Source organism: Limulus polyphemus, unplaced genomic scaffold (genome assembly GCF_000517525.1).
Source record: "Limulus polyphemus unplaced genomic scaffold, Limulus_polyphemus-2.1.2 Scaffold1169, whole genome shotgun sequence".
Taxonomy (NCBI): domain Eukaryota; kingdom Metazoa; phylum Arthropoda; class Merostomata; order Xiphosura; family Limulidae; genus Limulus; species Limulus polyphemus.
The window spans coordinates 190,921-216,789 of record NW_013666779.1 but is presented as its reverse complement, the minus strand read 5'-3'; the positions used below and the strand labels follow the sequence as shown (position 1 = coordinate 216,789).

At 33.7% G+C, this 25,869-nt stretch overlaps 1 long non-coding RNA gene across 3 annotated transcripts in view; it reads left to right on the top strand.

The window, feature by feature from the left end:
- The window catches only part of LOC106462452, a 159,716-nt gene that overhangs the window by 57,135 nt on the left and 76,712 nt on the right, over positions 1-25,869 (top strand). The window contains exon 6 of one of the 3 annotated variants that reach the window (XR_002611275.1): positions 2,202-3,874. The exons of the other annotated variants lie outside the window; for them this stretch is intronic. This is a non-coding gene — a long non-coding RNA (uncharacterized LOC106462452). Of the gene's footprint in view, positions 1-2,201; positions 3,875-25,869 lie in introns of those variants that run through there. 3 annotated transcript variants of the gene reach the window in all.

Below are 25,869 nucleotides of genomic sequence, written 5' to 3'. Positions count from 1 at the left end.
ATCGATATTATCAATACTATAAGATCCTTATGTAGTCCACACATACAGATTTCATAATAAAATAATATAAAATCAATATAGTTTTTTCGATTTTTGATCCTTAATTTTTGGGGCTACATGGGAACCTGTCAGAATGCCCAAGGCCAAGGAGTACAGAGGAACAAAAAGGTTGGGAATCTCTGCTCTAGAGAATTATTGGTGATTTTGTAAGTACATTGTGAATCTGCTGTCATATGATAATATTCTATCCGAGTAAGTATTTATTGAAATTTGTATGAAATGTATAGGATCAATAGACGTATAATTTCACCTTCACATTTCTCTTTTATTTCATCGCAAACTCACATGAGGACTAAACTTACCATTACGCATTATATTTATAAGTTTGATATAACATTTGGCTACATCAATACAACTGATGTATGCTGAAATTATATGGAGCCCATCCAGGCGACCGCACCCTCCTTCTCAAAATCCTAGATCCTCTACTAACAGAAACACAAAAACACATATTGATATTACCAAGACATTTATTGTTACTTGATCATCGTCACTCTGTAGGTCAACCCGTAAGTCCACTGACGCCCCCTAGTGACACAGATGTATGTCTGCGGACTTACAACGCTAGAATATTAAACGCGTAAATAACCACTTCATTTCTTGAAATTTTTACACTGATGAAAAAGTCCTTTCTTAAGAGTTTTCAAGATATATATGATGTCATCCTTTTTGTTTAATTAATTACGCGTATGATGGGATACAGCTCCTTGGGGGTTGGAGGGGGCTAAACATAATGGTGTATTTTACTGAAAATTACAAGCACAAGTTATGACGTCATTTATTGCTGGCGTGATGACATTTCTTTCTCGATGGTAAAGGTGATGGCGCCTTTTTTGAAGGCTATAAACACAGAACAGATAAACCCATTATTAAAGGCTAAAAACAGACATGTAGGTTAACCAGAAAAATTATAAATTCATTTTTTTGAAGTGCGATAAGCTTACCGGAATATATATGTTCTAATAACTGAATAAATATAGATATAAATTAGTAGTGTTTATGAGTTATTAGCTGTTATAATATTTTATTAGTTATTTCCACACGATTGTTTAATTTACTTAGTAACGACCACCCAGTAAAACAGTATTCTTTACACAGGAACCGCAGTAGTCTGTCGTTTACCTTCATTAGAAGTACCGTCGAAGAATGTTATCAGAGATAATGTCAATAAGGACTTCTGAAAATAGTAACCGTAAAATTAAGGCAGAAACTTCGATGCGAGAAGATCGGAAAGTTTCCGTTTTCTCTGTTAACTTATTATAACTTTCCTCATTGTTATAGCTATTGCCATTATTCATTTATGTAAATTTTATCGTGATGGAATATACGTGTTTGTTTGGTTCGCATTTAAACATGCACGTGAACCATTATTATCGTACAAGACCTATAATAGTAAATGTAGTGCAACTGTTTCAGTAAACTAATTCTATTGTACATCCTTTTACGTGAAGAAGAAGAAAAACTAAACTTGAATTCATGCACTTTGAGAAAGAGCCGAAGTGGCAAAGGAGACTAAGTTGGGTTTCTAGTTCATTAACTGCAAAAGAATAAAAAAAATCATCCAAGTCCACTGTTTTGCTTTTGATATTAATCTATCTTATACACTGGGCCGAGAGTAGCATAGTGATTGGTTAGCTTGTTTGTTATGGATTTCGCGCAAAGCTACAGGAAGGTTATCTGCGCTAGCCGTCACTAATTTAACAGTGTAAGACTAGAGGGAAAGTAGCTAGTCATCACCATCCACCGTCAACTGTTGGGCTACATTTTTACTAACGTCACATTATAACGCCCCCACAGCTAAAAAAGCGAGCCTGTTTGGTGTGGATTCGAACCAGCGCCCCTCAGATTGCGAGGCGAGCGCCTTAACCACTTGACAAGTACATTGTTCGAAAAGCATAACAAAAACAAACAATATATCATTTTGACAACGGTAAGACAAGCAGTCGAAGTTAAAAAAGGACAACAAAAATAACGTTCATTATTAAATTATGTACGCTATTCAAAACGATTAAGGGATAATCTGAGTTTTATATATTCTGATTATGGCTACTGTTATTAAGTGATGTCAGTAGCGCCCGAGTTCTTGTTTATGTAAAATAAGTGTAGGTAACTGATCATGTGCTGTGATATCCAAATTTCAGTGGTAAATAAAGGTGAAGGAAAACAGGGAGTTCTCGGTTAGCAGTTTGAACAACAGTATAGTTTGTGAAGAGATCCAGATTGGTAGTGAAACATGCTAAGGACTTTAAGAAAGAAAATTGAATATTTTTATGAGATGAAAAGCAATAAGTCTGCTCCAAGTCGGCCAGACACAACAGGCAGTTGTAGAGTGCCTCCAAGCATCACAAAGTGTAATTACCAAGATATGGACTCATTTTCAGACCATCAAGACTGTCCATAATCTATTCGCCAGGATAGGCTAGACACAACTGGCGGGCTTCAGTTTAGTCCAACAACATGACAGTAAGGAAACAATCAGAAACAGCTTCATAGAGACACATACCCAACTGTGGAAGTTACTTTAACCCAAAACGCCTATCTTCAGTCGCTTTAATAACACATGGATTAGTCAAACGACACGTGGGAGAATATCTTGTTCACAAATAAATCCTCTCACAATTCGGTCAGATATAATGTGTATATTCATTTGAAATGACACATCCAAATTCAGTTTCCCGGATGAAAAATTTGTGTATGGTGTCAGTGGTATATTAGTGAACACACTGATCTGTATGTGACACGATACAGGGATACAATATTACAACCATTAATGATGCCTATAAAGGTGCAACTTAGTCAGGACTTTCGTTTAATGGATGGTAACGAACTCTCCCTCTGTAGTCAGCTGGTTAGCAATTTCTTGGAAAAAGAGGGTATGGAGACAATGAACAGCTAGTACAGTCACCAAACTTGAATCAGATTGAACTAGCATTGAGCATTATAGTTGAGGTGGTTGTTCTTTCTTGTATTTGTACCTAACATTTTATTTGAAATGGGTGGTCTTTCTTGTATTTGTAATGAACATTGTATTTGAAATGGGTGGTCTTTCTTGTATTTGTACTGAAAATTGTATTTGAGATGGGTGGTCTTGTATTTGTATTGAAAATTGTATTTGAGGTGGGTGGTTTTTCTTGTATTTGTATTGAACATTATATTTGAGATGAGTGGTCTTTCTTGTATTTGTATTGAACATTGTATTTGATGTGGGTGGTTCTTCTTGTATTTGTATTGAACACTGTATTTGAAGTTGGTGGTTTTTCTTGTATTTGTATTGAACATTGTATTTGAAGTGGGTGGTTTTTCTTCTATTTGTATTGAACATTGTATTTGAGGTCAGTGCTTTTCCTTCTATTTGTATTGAAAATTATTTTTGAGGTGGGCATTTTTTGTATTTGTATTGAACATTGTATTTGAGGTGGGTGTTTTTTCTCGTATTAGTATTGAGCATTATAGTTGAGGTGGGTGGTTTTTTTTATTTGTATTAAACATTGTATTTGAAATGAGTGGACTTTCTTATATTTGTATTGAACATTGTATTTGAGATGGGTGGTTTGTCTTGTATTTATGTAGAACATTGTATTTGAGTAGGGTGTTTTTTCTCGTATCTGTATTGAACATTATAGTTGAGGTGGATGATTTTTCTTGTATTTGTATGGAACATTATAGTGGACATGGATGGTTTTTATTGTATTTGTATTGAACATTGTATTTGAGGTGGGTTTTCTTTCTTGTATTTGTATTTAACATTTTATTTGAAAAGGTTGGTCTTTCTTGTAATTGTATTGAACTTTGTATTTGAGGAGGGAGGTTTTTCTTGTATTTGTATTGAACTTTGTTTTTGAGGTGGGTTTTCTTTGGGTTTTATTTGAAAAGGTTGGTCTTTCTTCTATTTGTATTGAACATTGTATTTGAGATGGGTTTTCTTTCTTGTATTTGTATTGAATATTGATTTTGAGGTGGGTTGTTTTTCTTGTATTTGTAATGAACATTGTATTTGAGGTGGGTGGTTCTTCTTATATTTGTATTGTACATTGTATTTGAAGTGGGTGGTTCTTCTTGTTTTTGTATTTAACATTGTATTTGAGGTGGGTGGTTTTTCTTGTATTTGTATTTGTATTGGACATTGTATTTGAGGTGGGTTTCTTTCTTGTATTTGTATTAAATATTGATTTTGAGGTGGGTTGTTTTTTTGTATTCGTAATGAACATTGTATATGAGGTGGGTGGTTCTCCTTATATTTGTATTGTACATTGTATGTCAGGTGTGTGTTTTTCTTGTAATTGTATTTAACATTGTATTTGAGGTTGGTGTTTTTTCTTGTATTTGTATTGAACTTTGTTTTTGAGGTGGATGGTTTTCATGTATTTGTATTTAACATTATATTTCAGATGAATGGTCTTTCTTGTATTTGTATTGAACATTGTATTTGAGGTGGGTGGTTCTTCTTGTATTTGTATTGAACATTGTATTTAAGGTGGATGTTTTTTATGTATTTGTATTTAACATTATATTTCAGATGAGTGGTCTTTCTTGTATTTGTATTGAACATTGTATTTGAGGTGGGTGGTTCTTCTTGTGTTTGTATTTAACATTGTATTTGAGGTGGGTGGTTTTTCTTGTATTAGTATTGAACATTGTATTTAAGGTGGATGGTTTCTTGTATTTGTATTGAACATTGTATTTGAGGTGGGTGGTTCTTCTTGTGTTTGTATTTAACATTGTATTTGAGGTGGATGTTTTTTCTTGTATTTGTATTGAACATTGTATTTAAGGTGGGTGGTTTTTCTTGTATTTGTATTTAACATTGTATTTGAGATGGGTTTTCTTTCTTGTATTTGTATTGAACATTGTATTTAAGGTGGGTGGTTTTTCTTGTATTTGTATTTAACATTGTATTTGAGATGGGTTTTCTTTCTTGTATTTGTATTGAACATTGTATTTAAGGTGAGTTGTTTTTCTTGTATTTGTAATGAACATTGTATTTGAGGTGGATGGTCTTTCTTGTATTTGTATTTAACATTGTATTTGAAATGGGTGGTTTTCTTCTATTTGTATTAAACATTATATTTGAGATGAGTGGTCTTTCTTGTATTTGTATTGAACATTGTATTTGAGGTGGGTGGTCTTTCTTGTATTTGTATTGAACATTGTATTTAAGGTGGGTGGTTCTTCTTGTATTTGTATTTAACATTGTATTTGAAGTGGGTGGTTCTTCTTATATTTGTATTTAACATTGTATTTGAGGTGGGTGGTTTTTTCTGAGTTGTCTTGCTGTAAGAAATAATAAAAAATATTTCAAACAGTCGTAAATGCATATTGAATAAAGATATATTTGTTGACAAACGTCATAGAAAAAAATTTAGGATTTCTCTGAGTATGTGTGTTACAACAGCTGATGTTGTTCAAATTCTAACCATTTTCTATTGTTTTTCATGTAGTATATTTCTATAGGTAAGGAAATGAAACCAAACATCACGCAGTTCCTTTTTCAGATGAGAAAACACCACACTTTTAGGTTTCCCTGTTACCAACCATCTTCTCCAAAATATGGAAAATGAGAAAACACCACACTGTTAGGTTTCCCGATTACTACATATTTCTCCAAAGTATGGAAGATGAGCAAACACCGCACATTAGGTTTCCCTATTTTCTCGCAAAACATGGAAAATAAGAAAGCACCACAATTTTAGGTTTCCCTATAACCACACATCTTTTCCAAAATATGGAAGATGAGAAAAAAAAACACTTTTAGGTTTACCTATTACTACTATACATCTCACAAAATATGGAAGACGAGAAAACATCTGTCGTTTGAATTATCCTATTACCATACAAGCAACCCTTTCTCTATCTAACTTTCTACTTAAATTATATTTAATCTAGCAAACTCACTCACTCAATGTAAGTAGCTCGTATTATCAATTTATATAACATTGAAAATACGTATATTAAGAAGGGTACGTTAGAATGTCTCACTTCCATAGAAGTTCCAACATCGAAAGTTGATGCTGAAGTGTAACAAGTTTAATTAACTCTATTATACACTCCTTTAGATTTTACTTTCGGGATAATGGGGTCTGATATTGGTTTAATTGCACGGATTTTAATTCAAGATATCGTTTCTTCTCTTATGGTAATCACAGTTACTACTATCTCGTAACTCGAACACTGAGAACTCGGCCTGTCACTTGAATGGAAACCCTTTAATAATCACTGACATGCTAAAATTTAAAGACGGCCAGTGAGAGATAAGAGTCAAAGAATGTAACTATTCATATTTAGATTCACACAGACAATATGTAACTATTCATATTTAGATTCACAAAGATAATATGTAACTATTCATATTTAGATTCACACAGACAATATGTAACTATTCATATTTAGATTCACACAGACAATATGTAACTATTCATATTTAGATTCACACAGATAATATGTAACTATTCATATTTAGATTCACACAGACAACTTAAATTAAGTCTTTTTTCTAGAATCACAGTAAATCTGAACTTAAATTCACCAATAATAAATAAACTAGTAGGAACTCGCTAACTTGTCCCATCTGAAGCTATAAATCAGTCATAAAAGTTAGCGTTGATCCGGTTAATATTAACAGCCACCAGAGATTAGGATAACAAAGTTAATATAGCTGAATCCTAGATATTAGCACATCCAGTTGTATGAGATTAGAGTTAATATATTTCATTTATTTTTGCAACTATGATCAGTCCCAAGTCCATTGTAAGTGATTAAACTATAAAGCTACGATGAACATTTCAAAATCACTGGTGTTACTGAGAACAAGCAGTTGTTGAAGTGTTTACAAAGATACATTATATACAATGCATTGCTAAAAGTATCGGACACCACTTTGAACAAATGTCACGACTTACAAAGTATGTGAGACTATCAAATTCTAAAGACTGAAGAATAAAACCAAAGAAGATTATAAAGGAATATGCCAGCCACGCTATATTTGCCATATCCAGTGCTGACGAGGCCTTTCGCCCAACACCATTGCTTATCAAACACATTAGTGGCTAAAATGCTACTTATATTATCAAATTGCATGAATAACAACTGTTGTAGTGTGAACTAGATAACTATGGTGAACTTTAATCATTATCAACACTACATGAGTCACTTACAGAGCAATAAGACCTCAGATAGCTTGCTATAATAGTAGTTTCAAAATACAGAAGCCTCTGTTATAAGCTTTGTAGAAGTGTCGATGGACATGAAAGATTTAAAAAAGTGTCATGTTACGTGAGTTTCAAAGAAGAAAGAGACGAGGTACCTAAAAATATGGAAAACCAGTACTATCACTTAAAAAACTACATTTTAATTTATATATTTCCTCATGGAAACTGAATCAGAAAGATTCGTTACTATTCATACTGGAAGACCAGGCGAAGGCTTGACACATGTGTCCACCACAATACACTACAAAGAGATTTATTTGCAATTTAGATTATGATAAACCAAAAAAAAAAATAGGTATCATCACTTCTCTCCATGATATACCAGAGAAAGTTGGTACCGTCACTTCTTTCCTTGATATATTAGAAAAAGCTGCTATCGTCAGTTCTCTCCATGATATACCAGAGAAAGTTGATATCATCACTTCTCTCCATAATATACCAGAGAAAGTTGGTATCATCACTTCTCTCCATGATATACCAGAGAAAGTTGGTGTCATCCATACTCTGAATGACATACCACAGAAACTTGGTATAAACATTTATCTGCATGATATACCACAGAAAGTTGTTATCATCACTTCTCTGCATGATATACCAGAGAAAGTTGGTGTAATCACTTCTCTCCTTGATATACCAGAGAAAGTTGGTGTCATCCATACTCTGAATGACATACCACAGAAACTTGGTATCAACATTTCTCTGCATGATATACCACAGAAAGTTGTTATCATCACTTCTCTGCATGATATACCAGAGAAAGTTGGTGTAATCACTTCTCTCCTTGACATATTACAGAAAGATGGTATCATCACTACTATCCACAATATACCACAGAAAGTTGGTATCATCACTACTATCATCAATATACCACAGAAAGTTGGTATCATCACTTCTCTCCGTGATATACCACAGAAAGAAGGTAAAATCACTTCTCTCCGTTTTATACCAGAGAAAGTTAGCATCATTATTACTATCCACAATATACCACAGAAAATTGGTATTATTACTTCTTTCTATTATATACCAGAGAAATTTGTTATCATCACTTCTTTCCACAATAGGCCACTGAGAGAAAGGTGCTATCATCACTTCTCTTCATGAAATACCACAGAAAGTTGTTATCATCACATCTCTCTATGATATAGCAAAGAAAGTTGGTATCACCACTACTCTCCCTAATATACCACAGAAAGTGGGTGGCATCACTTCTCTCCGTAGTATACCACATAAAGTTGGTGTCTTCACTTCTCTGCATAATGTATCACAGAAAGTTGGTGTTATCACTTTTCTCCACGATATACTAGAGAAAGTTGGTATCATCACTTCTCTCTATGATATACCACAGAAAGCTGGTATTACCACTTCTCTGCATGATATACCACAAAACGTTTGTATCACAATATACCACAGAAAGTCAGTGTCATCAATTCTCTGAGTGGCATACCACAGAAATTTGGTATGACCACTTCACTCCGTGATATACCACAGAAAGCTGGTTTCATCTCTTCTTTCCATGATATACCAGATAAAGGTGATGTCATCTATTCTCTGCATAATATACCACAAAAAAATGGTATCATCACTTCTCTGCATCTTATACCACACAAAGTTGCTATCATCAATTCTCTCCCTGATAAACCACAGAAAGTTGGAATCATCACTTCTCTCCATGATAGACTAGAGAAAGTTGGTATCATCACTTCTTTCCATCATATACCACAGAAAATATGTCATCAATTCTCTCCATGATATACCACAGAAAGTTGGTGTCATAAGCTCTCTCCAATATAATCACAAATTTGGTATCGTCACTTTTTTTACGATATACCATAGGAAGTTGGAATTATCACTTCTCTCCTTGATATTCCTCAGAAAGTTTATATCATCATACCACTCTGTGATATACTATAGAAAGTTGGTATCACCTCTACTCTCCGTAATATACCACATAAAGCATCACTTCTCTTTTGGGTATATTACATAGAGTTGGTAGCATCACTTCTCTTTGGGGTATACCACGTAGAATTGGTGTCAATTGGTGTCCATGATATACCACAAAAATTTGGTGTCATCACTTCTCTCCATCATATATCAATGAAAGTTTTTATCATCACTTCTCTCTACAATACATCAAAGAAAGTTGGTGTCATCACTTCTTTCCGTGAAATACCTCAGACAGTTGATATCATCACATCTCTCCGTCATATACCTCAGAAAGTTGGTAACATAACTTCCCTCCGTAATATAACATACAAATTTGGTATCATCACTTCTCTCCGTGATATAAAACAGAAAGTTGGTATCATCACTTCTCTCCATGATATACTAGAGGAAGTTTGTGTCATCACTTCTTTCCAAAATATACTAAAGAAAGTTGGCGTCTTCACTTCTCTGCATGATATACTACAGGAAGTTGGTATCATCACTTCTCTCCATGATATAATAGAGAAAGTTGCTGTCATCACTTCGGTGATATACCAAAAATGTTTGTATAGTCACTTCTCTCCATGATATAAAACAGAGAGTTGATGTCATAACTTCTCTCCATGATAACCACAAAGTTGGTATCGTTACTTTTCACGATATACTATAGGAAGTTGGAATTATCACTTCTCTCCGTGATATACCTCAGAAAGTTGGAGTCATCATTTCTCTCCGTGATATACCACAGAAAGTTGGTATCATCACTTCTCTGCATGATATACCACAGAAAGTTGGTGTCATCACTTCTCTGCATGATATACCACAAAAAAATTGGTGTCATCACTTCTCTCCATGACATATAACAGAAAGATGTTGTTATTAATACTATCCACAATATTCCAAAGAATGTTGGTATCATCACTTCTCCCCGTGATAAACCACAGAAAGTTGGAATCATCACTTCTCTCCGTGATACACCAAAGAAAGTTGGTAAGATCACTTCTCTGAGTGATATAACAGAGAAACTTTGTATCATCTCTTTTTTTCACAATAGACCACAGAAAATTGATATCAACACTTCTCTCCGTGATATACCACATAAAGATGAAGTAATAGCAATTCTCCCTGATCTACCTGAGAAATTTGGTATAATCACTTCTCTCGGAGATACACCACAGAAAGTTAGTATCATCACTTCTCTCTATTATATTCCACAAAAAATTGGTATAATCCCTTTTCTCTATGATATACCAGAGACAGTTGGTGTCATACATACTCTCCCTAATATACCACAGAAAGTGGCTGGCATCATTTCTCTCCGTAGTATACCACATAAAGTTGATGTCATCACTTCTATCCATGATATACCAGAGAAAGTTGGTGTCTTCACTTCTCTGCATGATATAACAGAAAAAGTTGGTGTCATCAATTCTTTCCATAATATACCACAGAAATTGTGTATCATTACTTCTCTCCGTGATATATCACAGAAAGTTGGTGTCATCATTTCTCTACATGATTCTACAAGGAAAGTTAGTATCACCACTTCTCTCAACAACATACCACAGAAAGTGGGTGTCATCACTTCTCTCAATGATATACTACAGAAACTTGGTATCAAAACTTCTCTCCATGATATGACATAGAAAGGTGGTATTATCACTTCAGTTCGTGATATACCAAATGAAGTTAGTATCATCACATCTCTCCGTGATATACTTCCGAAAGTTGTTAACATAACTTCTCTCAGTGATATACCAAAGAAAATTGGTATCATCACTTGTCTTCGTGATATAGCAGAGACAGTTGCTATCATCACTTCTCTCCATGATATACCACAGAAAGTTGAAACGATAACTTCTCTCCATGATATACCGCAGAAAATTGGAACCGTTACTTCTCTCCTTAATACACCACAGAAAGTTGGTACCATTACTTCTCTCTATAATATACCAGAGAAAGTTCATGTCATTCATACTCTGCATGATATACCACAGAAAGTTGGTATCATCACTTCTATGCCTGATATACCACAGAAAGTTGGTATCGTCACTTCTCTGCATGATATCTCAATGAAAGTTGGTACCGTCACTTCTCTGCATGATATCTCAATGAAAGTTGGTGTCATCTCTTATCTCCATGATATACTAGAGAAAGTTGGTGTCATTACTTCTTTGCAAAATATACTACAGAAAGTTGGCGCCTTCACTTCTCTGCATGATATACTACAGGAAGTTAGTATCATCACTTCTCTCCATGATATACCAGAGAAAGTTGGTGTCATCACTTCTCTTCATGATATATCACAAAAAAGTTGGCATCATCAGTTCTCTCCGTGATATACCAGAGAAAGTTAGTAACATCAATTATTTCCATGATATACCAGCGAAAGATGGTGTCATATTTTCTCTCCATGATATATCACAGAAAGATGGTGTCATCTCTTCTCTCCATGATACATCACAGAAAGATGGTGTCATCTCTTCTCTCCATGATATATCACAGAAAGTTGGTATCATCCCTCCTCTCCGTGATATACCAGAGAAAGTTGGTAACATCACTTCTTTCCACAATAGACCCTGGAATGTTGGTATCATTACTTCTCTCCGTGATATACTAAAGAAAGCTGGTATCATCACTTCTCTCCACAATATACCACAGAAAGTAAGTAACATCACTACTCTCCACAATATACTACAAAAAGTTGGCATCATCACTTCTCTCCGTGATATACCACATGAAGTTGGTAACATCACTTCTTTCCACAATAGACCCTGGAATGTTGGTATCATCACTTCTCTCCGTGATATACTAAAGAAAGCTGGTATCACCACTTCTCTCCACAATATATCACAGAAAGTAAGTATCATCACTACTCTCCACAATATACTACAAAAAGTTGGCATCATCACTTCTCTCCGTGATATACCACATGAAGTTGGTGTCATCACTTCTTTCCATGATATACCACAGAAAGTTGGGTAATGTGGTGTTTCACCAGGATAATGTGCTATTTCTGTAGGATAATGTGTTGTTTCTGTAGGATAGTGTGCTGTTTTAGCAGGGTTATGTGCTGTCTGAGCAGGATAATGTTTTGTTTCAGCAGAATTGCCACAAAACTTGGTTTCATACTAACAAAATAAATGACTTCGAATGGCTCATCCAGAACTTAACACTAAACAACATTTATTGAACCATCTGGAGGGTTTAATACTTAAAGCGAGAGTATATTTTTACACTCATCACAGGTGCCCTAATTTCGGAAACAACAAAGACGACAAATTACACTTCGCACATACACACACCTGTCGACACCTGACGAAAATAATGTCTTGTGGAATAACAGCATTTATTCAGGTCAGGGGCGTTACTCTATGACAATATGTCAGGATGTATTTGGCAAGGCACTGTTTATATGTTTTATTTTATTGTATTTCCAACATTTTGTGCCGAGACACTTCAAAGAAGAATTGTTTTATTTAGTCTACAGTTTTTCAACGTTCTGGCCAACAAAAACACAAAAAATGAGGATATTACTCAGCGCAGTCATGATAACTTTACGTTTGCTGTTCTGCTACTCTGAACAGTTGACTGTTGTTTCGGATCAGTGTAGAGGAGCTTTCTTCCGTTTGACTGGAAGAAATCAGGTATAAGCATCCACCCCACTTTTGTTTATCATATATGAAATTACTTTTATTCCAAGAAATAACCATATCAGTTGTTGTTGTTGTTTTTGAATGAGTACGTAGCATTATATTCCCACATTTTCTTAACTTAAAGAAGTGAAATCATAAATATATTCACTGAACAACATATGTAATACACAGAAGGTTTTAAAATAAGAATGTCAGAAGGCCTGATTTTTGTTGTTGACATACAGGTGATCATAAACACAAACTCATTCACGTTTGTGCGCTGTGGAAAGGCGTTAAACCAGTGTATAAACCAGTAAACTATCTGGGTTGTGCTTTTGCAGGGATCGAACCCAAAATTGGTGAGATATAAGCCATAAACCATACCGCTCGGCAACCAGAAGGCTTAATAAATAGTGACTTAAAATGACAAGAACGAATTAAAAGACATTTTATTGATGATAGTCGACACAGATTAAGATTATTGAATTTTATGAGAAATATTAGAGGGCATTTTATACGAGTTAAAAGTCAGAGGGATCACTATTATCGTAATTTATAAGAATTATTAGAAAGCATAAAACATATCAACTAAAATTACGGAACATTATGAAAGGATTTAGAAGGCATTATATATTTGTCGGAAAACAGGCGATTAATAATATCGAAATTTGTGAGAAATTCTAGAAGACGTTTTATTCGTGATCATGATTATATAAATTCGGGAGAAGTATTAAAAGGCATTGTATACGTGTTGGAAAAGGGGCAGTTAAGACTATTATAATTTGTTGGAATTATTCGCAAACATTTTACACGTGTTGAAAGAGAGAGCTCCTAAGATTATTAAATTTTAAGAGAAGTGTTAGAAGGCATTTTATACACGTTGGAAAACGGCGATCAATATTATTAAAATTTGTGATGAGTATTGGAAGGCATCTTATACGTATTGGAAAACAGGTTGAATAAGATTACCGAAATTTGTGAGAAATATTCGACAGCATTTTATACGTGTTGGAAAATTGAGCGATTAAGATTATCGGCCTCTCGGTGGCTCAATGATAACTTTGAAGGCTTACAACAGTAAAAACCGCTTTCAGATGTTAGACGTGAGCACACATAACCCATTGTTTAGCTTTGTGATTAAACAAAAAACAAACAAACAAAAGTTTTATTATTTAAATATGTGAGAAATATTATGTTATTTTATATATGTTGGAAATCAGGGGATTCAAATTAATGAAATTTATGGGTAGTATAAGAAAACATTTTATATATGTTGGAAAACAGGGGGATTCAGATTAATGAAATTTATGAATAGAATAAGAAAACATTTTATATATGTTGGAAACAGGGGATTCAAATTAATGAAATTTATGAGTGGTATAAGAAAACATTTTATATATGTTGGAAAACAGGGGGATTCAAATTAATGAAATTTATGAGTAGTATAAGATGTTTCATACGTGTTGGAAAACATAGCTAATGAAATTGTTGAAATTTCCCATAGCAACTAGAAGGGATTTTAAACAGAAAGAGGTGGGAGTTTATGAGAAAAGAAGTATTAAAAGGAATATGGTACGTTTTGTAAAACAAGGTTGTAGGACAACTGCCCCGACAATTTCCCCCTGGACAACTGCTCTCGAAATTGCCCAACGGACAACTACCCCCCCCCCCGCAGCCATATCTTCTTATATTAACATAATTGACTAAAATACGAAAAATTACATATATTTTTTTATATTTTATAAGAGAACAAATTATCTTAAACTGTTTAATATAACTGACTAAAATATGAAAAACAAAAACACATATTTCTTGTATTTTATAGAAGAATGAATTATCTAAAACTGTTTAAGTAGGACAAAATAACATGGGTTTCATGTTAAATTTTGTTCATTGTAATACAATAAAAATGTTGAACTATGTAAAGTTATATAACGTAAGTACATGTTTAAGTAAGCAAAAATAACACAGGTTTCATGTTATGTTTTGCTTTTTGTATTAAAATATGGATTATTAGCCACGATTTTATGTAATATTAATTGGTATAACATAAACAAAAAGTACTTGAATTAAAATTTGAATGTAAGTCACTAAAACCCCGTGAAGGGACGATGATGATTGTTACCGTTTGTGAGAGGCATTAAAATAATTTTATATATATTAATGAAGGGGCGATTATGATTGTTAACGTTTGTGACGGGCATTAAAATAATTTTATATATATTAATGAAGGGGCGATTATGATTGTTAACGTTTGTGACGGGCATTAAAATAATTTTATATATATTAATGAAGGGGCGATTATGATTGTTAACGTTTGTGACGGGCATTAAAATAATTTTATATATATTAATGAAGGGACGATGATGATTGTTACCGTTTGTGAGAGGCATTAAAATAATTTTACATATATTAATGAAGGGGCGATTATGATTGTTAACGTTTGTGACGGGCATTAAAATAATTTTACAAAACATAACGATTAAGACTGTTGGCCCGAGGGTGGTTCAATTGTAAATCTTAGGGCATACAACGCTAAATATCAGATTTTGATACCAGCAGTAGGCAGAGCATATAAAGCCCTTTGCACTTACCAAAAACGAACAAAAATGTTATTCCAATTTGTGAGAAGTTTAGTAGGTTGTGTATGAAAACAGAGGATTAAGATTATTGAACTTAGTGAGGACTATTATAAAACATTTAATTATTGTTGTAGAACAAGGCGATTAAATATTTACAAATTTTAGAGATATGTTAAAAGTTACTTTATATAGGTTGAGAACAGGGCGATTAAGATTATTGAAATTTGTTAGAAGTTATTGGGAAAAAATCGATTTAATTTATGATACGAAAATAAAAAAATAATGTTGTTTTAATGGATAAAACTAAATAAATATCCCGCTCACTGACCCATGTACAATGATTCTAAAAATGAGAACAAACCAAAAGTAATGTTTCGAATTTTTCTATCTTCTTAAAAAGATGCTGATTCAATATTACTGTATGGTGAACAACGTGTAGTAAACAAAGCATAAAAATGTTTGTACAAATTTATACATCAAGTTATTTGATGGGGTCAGGAAAATCAACAACTTATTTTTTTACCAATTAAAAAAGTCTTTCCCATTTGAAATTGCTAGTGAACTGCAGTAACTCGTATATTTTTTCTTTGGTGCTATCTCTCTGTTTATCTCTTTACATGCATACACAGATGCACAAAAGAGAAGAAGCAGTGAAAGTATTGATTTCAGCCGGCTCTCGGCAGAGGCTGAATACTCGATCTTCAACATGCCACCTTTGGTGAAGATATGAAAAGTATTCCGAGTCAAGTCTGTGCAAATTATCTTAGACAAACTATAGGTCTCACATGATCTGGGTGTGAATTATCACCATAACAATTGGATGTATTTGAGAGGTGTTCGCATATAAGCAGGAAAAACCAAATAATTATTAAAATAACGAGGGTTTATTAGCCTGACACAGAACTTTAGACTTTATGACACTAAGCAAACGACAATAAAAAAAGTTGGAACACTATTTGAGTGAATGAGCATATTTATCCAATAGTATAATTAGTTGCTAATCTACTGTAATCTCAATTAAATCTGTTAATTCGAATAAAACCCTGAAATGTGGAACATTTGATGAACTAATGTCTCTATGAAGATCATGATAATTAACCCTGTTTTGAAGTTTTGTTATGAGAGCACGTCCTAAAGGAAAACAACAACAACAAAAACTAAATAACCATAGGTCAACTTTTATGTAACAAACCTTTCAATCTCATTGATTTTCTTGTACCAGTTTCAATGTCCTGCTTTAGAAACTGACTCCTACCAACAGATTCAGAGATGTCAGATTTTTCCGAACCAATCACTAGCGACCAAACGATAACGCTGCGGTAATCAGAAACTCAATCAACGCATGCGTCGTGAAGATTCGCAGACTGTTGCGCGGCACAGTTCACGCCCTACGAGTTTGTCTCAGTAAATTACATGCCTGGCGAACCATCATTCTAGCTAAGTTGATGAATTGTTTTACATGAAACGACTTTTATTGAACTCTACTCTGCTGGTATACCAATGGCGGCACCATTGCAATTTTTTCAGTTTCTATGTTTTATAAAGTACATTTTAGAGATGTCAGGTAGTGCATTACAACAGAAGGAATAATATCACACATTTTCATTAATTTCGAACCATTTTTTTTTTTAGGTATTTTAAATAATTTGATATGACAATTGTCGTACAAAAAGTGTTTAACTCTCAAATTACCAACTTGTTTTTATACCGTTCACTAATGGTGGCGTCCATATATTGCTTCATTGTGAACCATGTTATAACACTCCGTGTAAATAATTGATCCAAAAAATACGTAGGCGACCGCAGCAGTAATTTGGAAGATTATTTATGATGTTGATGGTATTTCTGTTTAAATACAGTAACGTCTCCGTTCGTTAGTTAATTTTCCGTAAATTCGTTCCGACGAAACTTTAGCGACACGAGTCCTTTCTTAAATAAAACTGGTTTATTCTTTCTGAATATAACTTTGCGATACACTTAATTTCAACAGTCGCGCTATAACAAACGCTATAATTCTCAATGAACGTCTCACGTGCTCGACTTCAACAATACTCAGTTCAATTACACACATTGTTCCGTCACGTTGTGACCGTCTTATATATATACCAGCCTACCCCCAATCTAGTAGTCTCCCGACAATTCACGAAAGTTCGAGAAGGACGTGGCGTGATACTAGTCACGTGACCTCGCTGACGAAACAATACTTTGGTCACCCATGCATTTTTAGGGACTTTGAAACCAAAGAAATCGTGGACTCACAGGCCGAGCAATTTAGAAAAAAACATTTTAATCAAGTCATGGTACTCATCAGTAAATGTATGGTTGAATAGCACATTCCACCATCAGAATATGACATATCAAACACGCAATTATGTGTCTTATACGTTACAACCAGGGAAACACCGGTGTGACAAAATGAAAATAAAAATCAATTAAATACTATTCACACGCTCTCTTTTGTTTCTCATGTTTATTTACTAGTTTCGAGTTTCAAAACGTCTATATACAACATTTTGTTTGCTTGTTTAAGAATTTCGTGTAAAGTTACACAAATAGCTATCTGCGCGTATAACCGTTCCTAATTTTGAACTGATAGTCTAGAGGGAAAGCGCCAATAAAAAGTAACTAACCCACAACTAGCTCTTGGGCTGCCTTTATCTGATTGAATGATAACATTTGATCGTCACTCTTCTGGAGTACCTACGGCTCCAAAGTGCGGAGCGCATTTTTGCTGCAAGGGGAAGCTAATATTGAACTCTCGAACTTACTGTCCACTGCGTCACGTTCACCGAATATACAATAAAAAAATCAACTGTTAAGCATTTCGAACTTTTGGAGGCATTAAACATGCTTATTTCATGCTAACAGCACTATACAATTCCGTCTGATCCCGGGATTAGTACATTAATGATAATATTTAGAAAATTAATACAAAAAAAATTAATGTTATGTTCATTTGCATTTCTCATGAAGACTGACCACACTAGGTAGGTTAATATCTTAACTGGTTTTTCATTCCATGGTGGACATAAAAAATAGGAACATGAAGATAACGGCATATGTAGGTAGAGGTACTTTGGTGATTTCGTTATGGATACTATGTTTAGATTCAAATAACTATTAGGCTTGGATGAAAAGCCAACTTCTAATATTATTATTACATGAACTGATCATATTTTGGTTATAATGTCTCACTTTTATCAATCTTTGAAAACTAAAATAATTAATATGTTTCAAGTTTCGAGTACAACTTTGAGAAGTAGCATCTCAATGATTTCTTGAAATCAGTTTCTAGTAAAACGAAGCAAGTTTATTTATATAAATATTGGTTTTCTCACAAAGATTTTTTTACTAACTTCTGTTACATTGATAGATTATGGTTGACTATGTTTGTATGTTATGTTATGAAACACAAAGTTACACATTAGTCTATCTATACTCTGCCCACCGCGTGTATTTAAACCCGATTTTTAGCGTTTTAAGATAGACTACGGAGTGTTGGTTTGATGTAGCAGGGCCTGATATGTTAGAAAACTCTATTTTTTGTTTTTTTAACAAACTCACTTTACAATTAAATTTTGCAATTAAATCAAGAAGTTTATCTGTGCTTACAAGAACTAACCATCTTGTAGTTAACTTGTCGAAATTTAGTGATATACGTCGTAAGATAATGCATTTAGTAATTCTTGCGTTCCGTCGGTCAACGTTAAACTTTACTAACGATACCGCAGTGGCAACATGTCAAACTGTATTTGTCGCTTACACTTAAAAGTTGTATTTCCTTGTTTAAACATTGCATGCTAGAGCTATCTTCATTTTCCATCGGGATTCGGTTCAAGTTTTGGAATTGTTATTTTGTTTGCAATTTTACCGAATGCTAGGTAATAACCCTTGTTACTTTGTTGCATTACTTACAGTATGTTAAATTTTGTCCATTGTCCGCAGTTTTAATTAACATACCGTTTTCGTGCCAGAAGTCATATACGCACACACACATAATCCTATTTTTGCATACAAAACTTTTTTTTTTAAATAGAGCTACGTTTGTGTCTAGGATTCTGTTAGCCTAGTACTGTTTGTCCTGTAATTTTCTTATTTATGATGTTTAGAGGGGAGAGGTACTTAGGGCTTGGATTATCATATAACATGTAACTCTCTAATTTGATCATCACTTCATTTTTTATTTTTTTTTCTCATAATATTGAAGCGAGTTATCCAGAAGTCTGTCTGATAGAGCTGGCATGTTTGAATAAATAAGTAAAAATTTGTATACTAGAAAAAATATTTTGGTTTTCTTTTGAATTTCGCGCAAAGCAACAAGAGGGCTATCTGCGTTAGCCTTCCCTAATTTAGCAGTGATAGACTAGAGGGAAGGCAGCTGGTCATCACTACTTACAGCCAACTCTTGGGCTACTCTTATACCAACGAATAGTGGGATTGACCGTCACATTATAACGCCCCCACGGCTGAAAGGGCGAGCATATTTGGTGGGACGGGGAATCGAACCCGCGACCCTCAGATTGCGAGTTAAGCTCCCTAATCACCTGGCCGTGCCGGGCTTAGACAAACTGAGAAGACATCGTCCACTGCTATTAATATACTCGTTCACATGGCGTGCTGACCATGCTGGTCATTTTCTCGAATTATTTGATATATTAACTTGCAAATAATAAAATAACAGATGATGATATCTGTAGTTAACTTGGCATGAATATAATGTTTCTGATTAGTTATTAATATCTGCGTCTTTTATTTATTTATTTATTTGGGGGGGGGGGGTAAACAACATTTATCTTTCTTTCCGTGTTTATTTATTTTTGTAATACAAAGTTATAGAATGAGTCATCTGCGTAGAATCGAGTCCTGGATTTTAGCGTCACAGAATTATTTTATAAATGTGAACCATATTTAGTCGAGGCTTTAACTGTTTACTGGGGGCCAGTCAGTTAATCAGGTCAAGTGTCACTTCGCAGTTTTGTAACTATATGCTTTGGTCTGATGTTACATTCACCATACTTCATCATCTACTAGTGCAGTACTAAACTTAGCTTTAGTTCCATCTAGATAGTTGCTAATAGAGGTCGCTTTCGTCATGCAATGTGGTAGGTTATGCTGACTAGAATATTTTACGTTGTTATTAGGTCTCATATTTATATATATATTCAAAATTCTGATTCAAATCACGTGATAGAAATCTGCTTTATGATTGGTTCGTTTGGTTACGAGTTGCATCAATGCGTCTTGGCTTCGGTGGTTTGCTATTCGTTTACGACAAATGGAAGCCGCCGTTGCGTATTTGAATGTATAAGTTTCGGAGAAGTAACATCTAGGCTACATGACGTTGCTTAGCTTTTATGTGTTAAATTTTCAACTTTTTTTATTATAATTATTGAATATTGGCGATCAAGAAATAAATAACATGAAATAAAACAAATAAATAAAATAAAATAAGATACAATGAAATAAAATAAATAAAAATATATAGATATACTGCCGTAAGCGATCTAAGTGTGATGATACTAATTTGATTCCAGACTATATAGGTTTTAATAGATGACGCTGTAGTTATTTTAACCAAAGTAACAACTAGTAAATAAGTTAAAAGTTTTAATAGATGGCGCTGTAGTTATTTTAACCAAAGCAACAACTAGTAAACAAGTTAAAGGTTTTGATAGATGGCGCTGTAGTTATTTTAACCAAAGTGACAACTAGTAAATAAGTTAAAAGTTTTAATATATGGCGCTGTACTTATTTTAACCAAAGCAACAACTAGTAAACAAGTTAAAGGTTTTGATAGATTGTGCTGTAGTTATTTTAACCAAAGTAACAACCAGTAAATAAGTTAAAGGTTTTAATAGATGGCGTTGTAGTTATTTTAACCAAAGTAACAACCAGTAAATAAGTTGAAGGTTTTAGTAGATGGCGCTGTACTTATTTTAACCAAAGTAACAACTATTAAATAAGTTAAAGGTTTTAGTAGATGGCGCTGTAGTTGTTTTGCCCAAAGTAACAACTATTGAATAAGTTAAAGGTTTTAATAGATGGAGCTGTAGTTATTTTAACCAAAGTAACAACTAGTAAACAAGTTAAAGGTTTTGATAGATGGTGCTGTAGTTATTTTAACCAAAGTAACAACTATTGAATAAGTTAAACGTTTTAGTAGATGGCGCTGTAGTTATTTTAACCAAAGTAACAACAACTAGTGAAATAAGCACCAATCTGAAAGTTGTTATTAGGTATCTCTAGCCATTGTTTTGTAGATAGTACCGACTATAATTTTTTGAATTGTGATATAAGCTCATTCCGTCCAGGGTAGAGTTATCTCACCATTGTAATCCGTTTGTACCAGTTAAGCCGGAGCTCAGCACCGGATCCTATGTGCCATTTCGGCGTAGCAGAGATTTGACCTTTGAACTTGATTCGTAGATCGAGAGTAAGACTACAATCCATTTTTACTTTAAATCCACACTGTTTCCATTGTGATTGGCGAGATTAATAGCAGCTGAGCATGGTTTTATTAGAAAGATGGACTTTAGTTCCAGCCTGGTAGAAGCTGTTCAATTTCGCTATGCACATTGTGTCGTAGAAAATAGTGATAAGAACACGTTTGATATAAATGTTGACTTTGGTTTCAATCATTTATCAAATATTGGTTGGGTTGAGAGTAATACTAACTACAGCTGGTTGAAGGGGACCAAATGTCAGAATATGATAACAATTTGGCCCAGGTTCAGCCAGCTAAAGCTTGGTATTAATTTCCTGGTTGATTAGTTTGAGCACAATAACAGTTCCGTGTCTATGTTTCCTGTGATTAAGAACTTAATCACTTTATTATTCTGCTGTTCAGACGAGCTCTGTAATTTTCTAAATTTGGAAATGCGAATCTGTAGTTTGTTTATTGAAGATCAGGCTTATTGTGTGATGATTATGTTCAACTTCCGTAGCATTAAAAAAAATATTTGTTTAACACATAAAGTAGGTTCCAATGGAGACATTAAACACTACCGATTGCTGTCAGTATTATCCCATGTTTCTGGAAATCATATTTTCTTCTACAATTCTTGAAAATATTCCGAGTTATACAGATCTTACAGTTTGAAGCTCCAAGTTAGAATGTGCTTCCTCGCATGGCTCAAAGCTTGAATTCCAAACTTGTTCAAGTTCTCCTCCATAAATGTATACTTCTCTACGTGACCATAGAGAGTTTGTAGAGAAATACGAAGTTTTGTATTGGAAAGCTGTAAAGTTTATAGATTTCGCTTCTTACATTACGAACCACCAATAATTAGTCAGTTCTATGTGTTGATTATAATTATGAGCTACGAGCCGTATTTTTATCTTCGAACTGACGAGCTATTACATTTGATTTTTTAAAAAAATTAATCACAATTATAAATTTTCTTCCAGTCCTTGCGTGAATTTGGGTAAACTAATATATATATTTTCAAGGAAAATGTGATTTCGCGCTGTTTTTAAGGTGTTCAATTTCACAAAATAACCTTGGAAAGTTTGTTGGTACATCTCTTATAAAATACTAAAATCAACTATTTGTGTCGCGTCATCTTTTAAGAGGCATTTCTACGTTTTATGTGGTCACAGCAGCCGGCAAGGGTTAATATAGAAGGAATTATGAAATTCTTAGACCACAGAATAAAGTGTAAAGCCATCAGCGTGTACGTCACGTGACTTTTATGAGACTGTTATAGAATAACCGAGACTGCATCACTGTTCATACATTCAGTAGTCATGATCCATACCGCATTTTGTACTTTTGCCAGAACAGAAAACAGAGATCTTTGGTCGGTATTCTTTTAAGTAAGGTTTTGTGGACTTCTTATATTATTTCACGACAGATTCAAAATTACTCATTTTAAAACAATTTAATTTATTTCAAATTACAGTACTATTTCTTTATTTTTTTATTTTCTAAGACTGTAGATAAAGAATTAAGAAACTTTATTTGTATGTGTTACTTACCTAAAATAGGATTGCATCAAAATATTTTATATTCGTGGTTATATTCAGCTATAGTTCATAACTACTATACATTACAATAAAACTCTGTGTTAGAATGTGTTTACACGTATTCTCTTTAATCCTGGTGTTCTCTCGAAATATATCGAACACTGTTAGAAGTAATGTAAATTAGCTTGTTATTAGCTACAGCAACACAACTAACAAAGCAAATTTGTGTATAAATGAGGGTGTTAAGTCCTTTGGTATGTGAATAATATTACGACTTGTGCCTAAATCATTATTCCACATTATATATCGGACCAATTATTTAATGATTATATATACATATATATGTTACAGGTAGCTTGTGCCTAAGTCATCATTCCATATTATATATCGGACCAATTATTTAATGATTATATATATATATATATATGTGTGTGTGTGTGTGTGTGTGTTACAGGTAGCTTGTGCCTAAGTCATCATTCCATATTTATATATCGGACCAATTATTTAATGATTATATATATAAATTATTTTAGGTTACTTTATTGCTGATTAAAAATGACTTAAAACCCCCTAACTGTTGCATACAAATCACCATTATAAGAGGCCTAACTGTATTTTTTTAGTTTATTAGTCCAAGCTCTGATGACCCTTGAATAAGTACGGCCAATCAAATATAGCATTCGACCTCTACGTTAGAGATTCTTTTTTTTTTTCAGTTTTACCTTTGGTGAGAAGGAAGTTAAATCTGTAATACACACACATATATATATAATGTATTTATAATCATTGAAGATGTCCTATATATCAAACGTTGCTACACTGTTTTCTGTACATTGTTGTAACAATATATTTGATATTTTCTTATTAAAAGCTGTAAATTGTAATAAAGTATACTTAATTAGTAAGTAAACTAAAAACAAAATATATTTGATTGCCCTTTATTTCATGATAAATAAATCGTTTCACCTTACTGAAAAGTCTTGTCTATTTATTTTTTTAAACGCACTGTTGACTGGAAATATTATGCTATATTAACGATTATTTTTGTTTGAACGTTTCGGTTATATTAAGACACTACGTAAAAGAGCGATAACTTTGTTACAGTTGTATGGTATGGTGTTCAAGTAACAATATTTCATTTGGTTGCCAAGCAGCAAGGTAGTTCTATATGAAAATTTGGCAATATTCCTCTGTTGAGTTGCAGTTAGAAAAGCCTGAGAGAATTGATAGGTGGCAGTAATTTACTTTGGACTGTGAGATTCTTTTTGATTAAATTAGTCGTTATTAGTTGAACGGGCTAATTATATCTCTAACCGACAACACTAAAAGGTGTTTCAATGTTATAACTCCCCCCACCCCCTTCAGAAACCATGTTGTAGAAAATCCACTTCTTTAAATGTTGCTTTTTATTCTCTATACGGCACATTGGAAACCGAGAAACAGAAGCGAAGCAGTCTACTTGTGCTGAAAATGTACAACAATAAACGGAGAACAGACAGATAGCCCACTTCGTACCACAAACATTGTTTATTTGTCAAATATTAGGTTGACAAGTGTTTGAGACGTGTGCAATGTGATTGTCATTGATAAATTTCTAGTCTTAACACCAAAGTGTCATATTTTTGTTCTCCAAAATATTTTAATCACTTTTGTGAGTCATAGTGTACCTTATTTTCATTTGATTATTACTGTAGGTAGACAATAGGTTTCTTCAAGGTGATTACGTAACAGTTAAGATGATAGGTAGACAATGGTTTCTTCTTGCTGATTACGTAACAATTAAGATGATAGGTAGACAATAGGTTTCTTCAAGGTGATTACGTAACAGTTAACATGATAGGTAGACAAAGTCGTTGATTATTGGTATTGTTACGCCTCTAGTCGTTTGTTAATTTTCCGTAAAGATTCTTTCCGAAGAAACTTTAGCGATACAAGTCCTTTCTTAAGTAAAACTAGTTTATTCTTTCTCAATACAACTTTGCAATGCACTTAATTTCCACAGTCACGCTATAACTTAAACAAACGCTATAATTCACAACGAACGAACGATTCACGCGCTTGACTCAGTTGTCGTCTCTATCTCTGTCTACAATTCAATTCCATTGTTGCCGTCAGTTCTTGCCGGTCTTATATACAAGAATACCGTACATCAAGTAAACACTCGAGATTTCACGAAGGGACATGAATTTTCTAGAAGCTCATGACGTGTTACTAGCGTCACGTGACTTCTGCTGTCGTAACACTGTCCCTTCCTTTGTATTGTTCGTCCCGAACAATAGCCACTTACATTAAACCAATAAACAATTAACAATAACTTAATTAAATGTACAGAATTTACAAACACAAAATCAAAATTCAACAAAGTCTCTTAATTTTACTGGACGTATCTTCCTACGTACTGGTCTCCGTCTCGTTGGCTTCATGTGGGGTTCATCTGCTTCATCAGGAAACGTCCTGTCATTGGTAACAGTCACATCAGTGGTAGTAACCTCATCAAGG